General features: G+C 38.2%; 1 pseudogene; it reads right to left on the bottom strand.

Annotated features, from left to right (window-relative positions):
* Nucleotides 1-6,803: 6,803 nt before the first annotated feature.
* LOC103290368 (translationally-controlled tumor protein-like) lies at nucleotides 6,804-7,404 on the bottom strand (annotated as a pseudogene).
* Between the last annotated feature and the right edge of the window lie 2,869 nt (nucleotides 7,405-10,273).

Below are 10,273 nucleotides of genomic sequence, written 5' to 3' on the forward strand. Positions count from 1 at the left end.
CCCCCTCCTCTTTCAGTCTGCTTGTTAAAACTTACCTACTATGTGAATCATAGACCCTGTCCTCAACAAAGCCTGCCCCCAACATGCCATGCTGTTTCTCACCTCTCTGAAGGCCCAGATCATTATTTCTCTCTCCCTAGATTACAACACACATGCGCGCGTGCACACACACACACACACACACACACACACACACACACACACACTGCAAGCACACAGGGTCTGCTTCACAGATACATAGTAATCCTTGAATACCTAGCTCAGAAGTAGCACCCGTTAGTCCAGGAAATCTTTGCTGTCATCCACACACCATCACTTCCTAGGCTGTTGAAGGGTGGGAAGTGATGGTAATTTATTCGTTAAATGTCAGCCTGTGTGTTTGTGAGCTCCTTTGGTCCCAGCAGCTGTATTTATCTGTATATCTCTGGCCTGAGTACAGCGAGTGGCACACAGTCAACTGTAGGGAGTGTTTGTTAAATGAATAAATGAATAATTTGAATGCTGTAGTTTATCGAGTAAACCCTTGGCTAACACCTTCCATAATACTTCCATCGATTATTTAATAAATGTTTATTTAGCATTTCGTGTAAGGCACTATGCCAGGCACTGTTTGTGTTACTAAACTAAACGAAGTGTGGTAAATGGCTGTGCTTTGGGAGAGAAGATAACTAATGTACATATGTCACTGTAGGCAAAATGCAAAGCACAAGACCCTACAAGTCCCATAAAAAAATGGAGGCAAATTTTTGTGCAAATTAGAGAAGATATTGGGAGATGGAAAGGATTGAATCAAACAAATTGTTACAAAGCTATAGAATAAGGTCAATATTTTGGATAAACCTTTTACGACCTTTTCAACTAATGTTCAAAATGTCTTTCTTATAGCTTAGAAATATAAAGGTGAAGGAATGCTAATGATGATGTAGTCACCTGTCTTACTTTATAAAGAAAGAAGCAGAATTAGAGCTCAAAGCAGCTTTCTGCTACTCTATAGCCCTTTCCATAATGAAAAAATAATTCTAAATGTTGCTATTTGATTGGTGGTCACATTCTAGACACAGACTCTAAAATGTAGATAGAAAAAAATTGAAAGATAAATTTTTGCCTGTATCTAGGACTATGTAGAATTATTGTAAATCCATCTCAAAATTTGCTTTGCTGCATTGCTATCTTTAAAGTATTATTTATGGATAAAAATTGAGATGGATACTAAATTATATATGACTTAACTCTGACAATAAAATAACTTAAAGAAGTTATTTGAGCCCTAACCGGTTTGACTCAGTTGATAGAGTGTCGGCCTGCGAACTGAAGGGTCCCAGGTTCGATTCCGGTCAAGGGCATGTAACTTGGTTGCAGGCACATCCCCAGTAGGGGGTGTGCAGGAGGCAGCTGATCGATGTTTCTCTCTCATCGATGTTTCTAACTCTATCCCTCTCTCTTTCTCTCTGTAAAAAATCAATAAAATGTATTTTTTTAAAAAGAAGTTATTTGAAGCATGGATAATGTGTAATGTTTTATTTGTTTCTCTATGGATTTTTAAGCATTAAGCATTATCTTATTGACAGAAGATAATGTATGATTATAATACAACTTGGCATCATTTGTATTGGTAAAATGGATATAAGTAGAATTCATTCAATGACTCAAAGCTATTGTTTAGTTCTTTCCATGTAGAAGGCATAGTAGTTTGTAAACAAAATAATCTTTTTCTACTTTTAATACCTATGTAAGAATTAAGATCAGATAACCCCTTCTGCCTGTTATATTTAAAAGTTACATTTTCTATTTGAAAATCACATTATTTACCCAGACTTTATAGATTCATTCTACTTTCTTCATATCAGAGTTTTCTTCCTAGCATTTGGCAAAACTATGCATTTTATCTGTTTCACTGTGCATTACGCTAAGCAGTTAGGTGGAAAAAAGATCAAATGTCACCTTAATGGAACTTTTGAAACTAAAAAATCCCCACTTATCTCCCTGCAGATGGTTAGATTTTCCAAGTGATCCTCTTCTGGTGAAAACTATAGAATAAAACATATCCCCAATTCATCAGAAACCTCAACTCAAAATAAACCTTGAGCTGCAATCTTCCAACTCTCTTTTATTCTCATTCAGATGATTATTTAAAACTTGGAAGACTATGTTACAAACTTCTCTTAAGTTTGTGGCTTGAGTCACATCCAGACTCAAGCAACATCATTTATAAATCACATCTTAAAGGAGATGACATGAGAACCACAAGACAAAAGAGATCTGGTAGTCTTCTTTCTTGGAGTTTGACCCATGTATGTGACTATCTTCAGCATAAATATGACACTTCTAAAGCCATGATGTATTTCCAGGTACAGGGAGGGTAAATGTTGGATAAAAGATAATGGTCAAGTGAAGGCCTGGGGAGGGGGCAGGAGCAGGGTGGAGGAGGTTAATGGGGAGGGGCAAAAAGTGGATATCTGTAATACTTTCAACAATAAAGATAATTTTTTTAAAAGATAATGGTCAAATGGAAATTTGACAGGTGGTGACTTATCTCCTATTTGATGTGAAAAATCATGTCATATCTTTGAAAGCATTTCTAATCTCTGCTGCCAGTGTGTTCCCTTTCAGAGAAATCTGGAAGCATTACAACTCAATTATAGATTTTGTCTACAGTTGTGGTTGCCAATCTTTGAATTTCATAGATCAATAAAATTTCAAATGTACATTTGGGAATTAATGTAGAGTTACCAATCTTTAAAGGTTTTGTCAGGTTAGAATCTTTTCACAAAGAAAAGAAAAATTATTATAACAATGATCATATTTTTTAAAAAAGAAGAAGAAAGAAAGAAAGTTCTAACCAAAATAGTGGGGAGGGCACAATATCAGAATAAAGAACAGGCTTTCAAGATGAAAAAAAAAAATAATGACTATTTAAAGTCCACTGTATTATACTAACTTTCCTCACTTCAGACCAGGCTGGTGGGGGGAAATGGGAGCTATCTGTAATACTGTCAATAATAAAAATATATATATTTTTTAAAAAGAACAGACTGGTGAAGTCTTCAATTCGTTAAGTAATTTGGAGCCCCTGGAGGAGGGGAGGGAAGAGCAAAAGGACTTCAGGAAATGTTAGTAGAGTACAAAAGTGGGCAAAGAAAAAAAGGGAGCAAAGGCCATCTCCTTTTTGAAAAGGCTCATTGCCTCGCATGAAGAGCTAGTGTCCGATTTACATGTCTCCTCATTGGTACAACGCTTAAAAACTAGCACCACCAACTCGATGGTCTAACCTCTAAGGAGACCCTCATGCTCAGCCTGAAGCTTTAAAGGAACTGCAGAAATTCCTGCGCATATTGTAATATTTATTCTAAAATGTTGCTCATTTTCTTGGCAAGCAATAAAACAGAGTGTAAGATATTTTGAGTTTAATAATGCTGTAGCATCCTTCGAACGGCTCCTAAGAAAGAGTTTTAAAAGGACTTTCCTAAGATATATTTGAGAAGGAAACTGCTGGCTCTACATAATACTGGACTGCTGAGCATCAGTTTTTGTCGTCAGGTGAACCCAGGTCTACCCAGCTGAGATTCTGTCAGCACCCACAGGTTCTCTGTCAATATCAAGAGGAGTCCTGACTTACAGATGCCTTAAAGCCAGATTGATACACTGAAGTAATAGAGAGTGTGTGTGTCTTTTTATTTAAAAAGTATGATTATAAATATTCCTTAATAATACTGAAAATAGTTCAGAAATTTACCCTTAGGATTTAAGCTCAAAAACTGCTTTAATGTTGGCCATCTAAGCCATCATATTAGTTGAAAAAAGAATAATAACAATTGTTACCCTGTCAAAAGAAAAATGAAAGTTGATGGTCTAGCACAGTGGTCGGCAAACTCATTAGTCAACAGAGCCAAATATCAACAGGAAAACGATTGAAATTTCTTTTGAGAGCCAAATTTTTTAAACTTAAACTTCTTCTAATGCCACGTCTTCAAAATAGACTCGCCCAGGCCGTGGTATTTTGTGGAAGAGCCACACTCAAGGGACCAAAGAGCCGCATGTGGCTCGCGAGCCACAGTTTGCCGACCACGGGTCTAGCATGATTGAAAAAGATTTAGAATATATAGACAAGACTCCTCTTATAGTGTGTTTTTTTAAGTTTTGAAAATGTCCCTCTCTCATTAGGTTGGTATTCAGCAATGAACAGGGTTAGGGGAATAGTATGGCTTCCGTGGAGCCTTTCAAGATGTCCAAACAAGGACAGTGAACACAGCCAGATGGACTCAGATGATAGCATAACCGAAGTAACACAAAAGTTACACGCCATATACACATACTCACATGTTGCTATGGAAGAGAAAACGGTATGCACTTTGTTAGTAAATTGTTGGTAGCTGATTCAATAAATAATTCTTAAATTTTGGAGAAGCATCATGTATAAATGTTAGTGTGTTGGTGAGAGATCAAAGCACGGCCGAGTTAATGATAGTGGCTAATGTGAAAGTCCCGAGAACTCTTGGCAGAAACAGTACCATTTACTACAGCACACTTTTGTCCTTCACACACCCCCTGTTAAGAAATAAATTATATTGCTAAAGAAAGTAGTTTGTGATATTAAATTAACAGATATAAGCCAAGCACTTCAATTGAAATGCCATCTTTGGAGTTATACCCTATATAAATTGTTATTGAAAGTTCAGAAAAATCAATTTTAACTTTGTGCAGGAACTAAAAGCAAAATAATCATGAAGTGTGTCAAGACAGAAAGAAATCATAAGCCAAAGAATAGAAAAATATGGACTTTAGATGGTAAAAACAATAAATCCTAGATACATTGGCCCAATTTCCATAGTAAATCAGCTTTTGATTATTTTACATTCTATATACTTTCTCCTATTATTAAAACAATAAATAACACCCAAGAAGCAAAACACGTACCTTAAGAAAACAATTTTATCAAAAGAATATAAAATCTTGTTATTTTGGAAATACAGGGAATAATTTGGCCCCACTGAGCATGCAGTGCTTTCTGCTTAATGCTTATAATTCACTTAGTCTTCAAAGAAGAATTTAGTTGTTTTCTAAGAGAAATTAATGTTCCATTGATCCTCCCTTATTTTTCTACTAAACAGATGCATGTGGAAGTCAAATGACAAGTTGAAGATTGAATTTAATCATGCAAAATCTGGACTCCTATATCTGAAAGTCAGTTTCTTCACCCGGACAATCATCTACATCTCTTAAGGTTGATTTGAAGATTAAATGAGATAATGTATTTAAATGCTAACACATATTAAGCATTCAAAGGGATCAATAGTGGTGGTAGCAGTAGGAAGAGTGGTGATATCAAAGTACATGAATCAGAACAAGGGAAAGTAACTGATTTAAACATTTCACGGCATTAAGCATGGTCATCTCATTTATCATTCTCACAAATAGGACAGTGTTCAAATAGGCTGTGCAGAAAAATATTCAGCAACCCATCTTCATTAGGGATGGCCTTACTAACAGGAATAGCTAAAGTCTGGTAGCCAATGCCTCTTCTACCTTTGAGAGTCACTGGTTGGCTCTGCCATCATTTGCTTCTTTAACTTCCATTTTCTCTAGGTTTCCAATATCACCCAACTTCTCTTTTGATCGATATCTTTGCTTCTCTCCCCTTAGATATGTAAACACCTTCCAAGTCATTATAGCCTCTCTACCCCAGAGGTCATTCCCTTTCTCCCTGTGATATGAGATGACTGATCAGGGAATTGACCTTAAAATTTAGGGGTCCACCTTTGTCTCTGCTGAAGGGGACATCACCAAGGATAGTAAAACAAGAATATCTGCAAAATGCAATCCTTTTTACTTTTCACATTTTTATATTAGTGTAGTGTGAACCCCAGTTTGAACCTAAATTATGTTAAACTTAGGATTCAACATGTCTGGGTATTTCTGGAAGACATAGGTCAACCTGGCAGAGCTTTAGTTAAATGACAGGTGGGAAGGTTTCTTAAAATGTACTCATCTTAAGGGAAAACATATTCAAAATACACGAGTTTGGTGAAAGAACACTGGGGTGGGTTGCAGAGGTGATTCTGAGCACAAGAAGGTTCTTTCTGTTCAAGTCCACCCATGCTTACATTCCAGGAAAAGGAGCTGCAATAAAGCAGTGAATAAAACCCGAAAGAGCCATTTATTACAATCCCATTAAGAACCAAAGCACTATTAGCCAATCCCACTTTATCGTTTCTGCAAGATTGTAGCTCAATTTGGGTGTCAAAATGATGAACTCAGTGAACTAAGAAAGGCAGTGGGACCAGCAGCTGCCAGAAGTTCAGAAGAGGCCTCCAGGCAGGGTCCCTGAGACAGAGCCAATTAGCAGGATCCATCACAACAAAAAGGAAGAACTGCACAGAAAAAAATGAAAACAACCCTGAGATTTCCCCACGGGGCATCCCCAAAGGAATATCAAAACTGGGGGTAGAATCTGAGCTGTTTGGGATTTCCATGGAGGAAGGCTAGGATGTCAATGACATTGTTTTGTTTCTGCTATGGTAACCTTGTGTTTACCCCCAGGCTGTTGTGAAACAGGTAAATATGGATTATATTACCATATTATTTCAGTTTTAAACAATTAAACTCAGCTTTTTAAAAACATTCTCTGTCCTTCATTTTTTTTAAAAAATTGTCCTTTGGACATAGTGAAGCAATTTTTTTGTTTGTTTGTTTGTTTAAATGTATTCAATTTTTAGATAACTTACATGACATACTTTTTCTTAAAAAAACAATGCCTCCTCTCCAAATAAATCAAGGTCACAATAAATGAAGAGCTCAGGATAACATCAGTCCCAGGTGTCCTCGTCCTGGTGTGTGGATGACAAGCAGCAGCCAGAAATGATGACGGGTGACAGTTCCAAATTGAAATATTTTCCCATTTCTAAACCATCCTTAAAGAAAGTCCATATGGAGATCACACCATCCTCACGGTGGTCCCGCGTAGCAACCATGCCATCTGGATGCGTGTTTGCACCAACAGAGAAATGGTAGTTCTTGAGATCAGCAAGGATGGGCTCCATCTGTTCTGCAGCCCCTCTCCTAAAAGCTTTCCTCTCTCTGGTCCCTGTCCTTCAAGTTTCCCTGTGATTGGGTTCCTGTCACCATTGACGTGCTTCTTGTAGGCTCCTTTGGTGAGCATGGTCCCCATAGCCAACGATGGTTCATGACATGTCACCACCAGTGATGACTGTGCTTTTGGTACCTTTGCCCTCTGGGCCTTCAGCGGAGGCATTTCCACCAAGAAGCGAGTCATCAGTGTTTCCCTGTGTCCTACTGACCATCTTCCCCTCTACCTCCAGGCACAGCCCGCCTGCGTGCGATCTCCCAGATCTTGTAGATACTGGAGAACATCTCATCGTGGCTGGTGAGGTCCTGGTAGATGGCCATGATGGCGCCGGCTGGAAGGAGACAGACAGGCGCTGGTTTAGCAGGAGCCTCAAGGTGGGGGGAAGGGAAGAGGAAGTGGGTGGAAAGGAGATGGAATTTTATTTGTCCTGCTAAGGAGGAATATTTTACAGTCCAACCAACACATCATTCTCCTCTCCAAACTACCATTTTCATATATATCCTTAAATGGAGCAGTGGTTAAGAGCATTGACACTGGAAACAAAATGAGTTCAAATGGCAGCTGAAACTCAGCTTTAAGACCCTGAACAAGTGCTCTGACTGCCTGTGTCACTCTGACCCTGTTGTAAAGTAAATAATTGTCACTACCTCATGGTGGTGTTGTGGGGGTTTACGTGATTAATACGTTTAAAGTACTTAGAAAAATGCCAGGTGCCTACTTAAGCCTAGCTGAGTAAAAATTACTTAATAAATGACTAAATATCTATTCATCACACAAATCTTCATTGAGTGCACATATGAGCATAATAAGCACTTCTGATACTGGGGATATGGGCAAGAACAAAACACAAAATTACCTTCTTCAAGGAGCTTAAATTCTCTAAGCGCTCCAACCTATAATCAATAGCTAAATACTCCAGGGAACATAATTAAATGCTTTTACCCTATCAGGCATCCAGGGGTCCTGGTTTATCATGTTCCGCAGACCACTAGTCATGATGAAAATGTTTGCCTACATTTTGAACACTTTTTAGAATGAATACCCTAAAGTGAAAACATTGGGTCAAAAATTTTCAACATATGTATTTTGAGGAATATTTGCCGGCTTTATCGAAGTAATTTAATTAGTATCTATAAAGTGGAAACATGTACAAATGTACCTCACAATGCGGTTAAATAAAGTTTAGTGAAAGCACGGTGAGACCACGTTGGAAACTGGATAAAATGACAACTGCTAGCATTCTGACTCTGACTGTGTTAATAACCACTTCGAGCTTTGGAAAGATATAAATAACCTTAGACTACTGTGCTAAGGTAATATAGTGTATCCAAAAAAAATAGCTCTGGGTGGCAAAATCTTTTTTGGAGAGTAGATTTCATGCAGAAATTATTATGAGTTTGATGTGATTAGAGAAAAATCTGTGAATTTTCACCACTCAGATACACTTAAAAGCTTCAAAAAATAATATGTTTTGAAGCGTGAATGGCCCATATTAAGATAATTTCCAGTGTCTTATTCAATAACCACCAACAGCGCACTTGGACCATGGGATCTCGTATATTCACGGACCGGAAAATGGTAATATTAAATCCTGTCAAAAGAGTCATTGGGGCAATTATTTCTCACTTGGAGTAGGTTATGACCTCATTTTCTTAAACTTTTTTCTAGACGATTTAGACAAACACAGTTTTATTTAAAAGTAAATCTATTCAATATCAAACGTGAAAAATGCTCATTTGAAGTCTATTTCTCTTTGCAACCCTGTAGTCTGAAGGCATCGTCCATTCTTTTACCTGATGTCCCTCACTTTAGAGCTAGAAAGTTCGCTGCCCAGGGGAACCTACACGCTGCTGTTCAGGGAGGACACTAGTATAGGACCCTGTGTGTCCTTTGTCAGGAACGCAGAACTAAATTTAGAACCTAGCTGAGATAACAAACAAACCTTACAGCTGATATATCTGCTCCCTCTTTCTGCTCAGTTAAAATTCGTTCTTTTGTTTTAAATTGTCCTGCTTACTATGTATTTGAATATGCAAAGCAGATCAAATCCATGTTGGAAGAGATTGAGCTTGGAAGTCATACATAAATAGCCAGTTAAGAGTCTTTCCCCAAATCCCATAATCAGTGACAGGTATTTCAGCATCACTGTCAGTCCCACCACGGCACCTAGTTCAACTAATCATGGCATTGCTTAGGGTCTGAGAGCCATTTTACCATCAAGCATAGGAAGACAGCAATCTGACCTCTGTGTGCGGCAACACAGTAGAAAACCTTTAAGGGAAGAATTAACCTCTGCAGTATATGGGTATTATGTGAATTCAAGAACTACTGTCACCCTGGCTGGGTAGCTCAGTTGGTTAGAGCATTGTCCCCATATGCCAAGGTTGCAGGTTCCATCCCCGGTCAGGCATAGCCTAATGGTTAGCAACAAGACCTTGGATTAAGGCAGAGCTAAGTCCCAGGATGTGTTCATTGATTTTAAAGAGGAAGAGAGAGAGAGAGAGAGAGAGAGAGAGAGAGAGAGAGAGAGAGAGAGAGTGAGAGAGAGAGAGAGAGGTGAGAGAGAGAGAGAGATGAGAGAGAGAGGTGAGAGAGAGATGTGGGAGAGAAACATTGATCAGTTGCCTCTCATATGTGCCCCGGGGATGAAATCTACAGCCTAAGTATGTGCCCTGACCAGTAATCGGTACATGAATGACAACGCTCCAACCAACAGAGCCATCAGCCAGGGCCTTTAAGCCTCATTTTTTAACCACCATTGAAATGCATGAATGATAAAATTAAATTTGTAATGTTGTACTGATGATTGAGACACACACAGTGCCTAACACTATAAGTGTTCATGTGTTTCATTTTATTATGATCATTATTTTTAATATTATGATTTGGCAATACAGACAAAGCCTTCACATTAAACATTAGCTTCTGATCCAGAAATTCCACTTTTAGGAACTAGCCTAAGGAGATAATTCAGGACACCCACAATGCTTGAGCTGCCAGGACACTACAGAATTCTGGAAGCATCACTCGGAACTTCAGTGTGTGCTGAGTTTTGGAGCTGCAGCGAGAAGTCTGTAATGACTTCAGGTCTTACCTGCTGCTATTCAACCATTCTGAGATTCTTTCAAAGTAAAATAAAGAATTTAAAGTGTGCATTATTGTATGAGAATGATGCTACCTGGAAGAACA

Source organism: Eptesicus fuscus, chromosome 8 (assembly GCF_027574615.1).
Source record: "Eptesicus fuscus isolate TK198812 chromosome 8, DD_ASM_mEF_20220401, whole genome shotgun sequence".
NCBI lineage: Eukaryota > Metazoa > Chordata > Mammalia > Chiroptera > Vespertilionidae > Eptesicus > Eptesicus fuscus.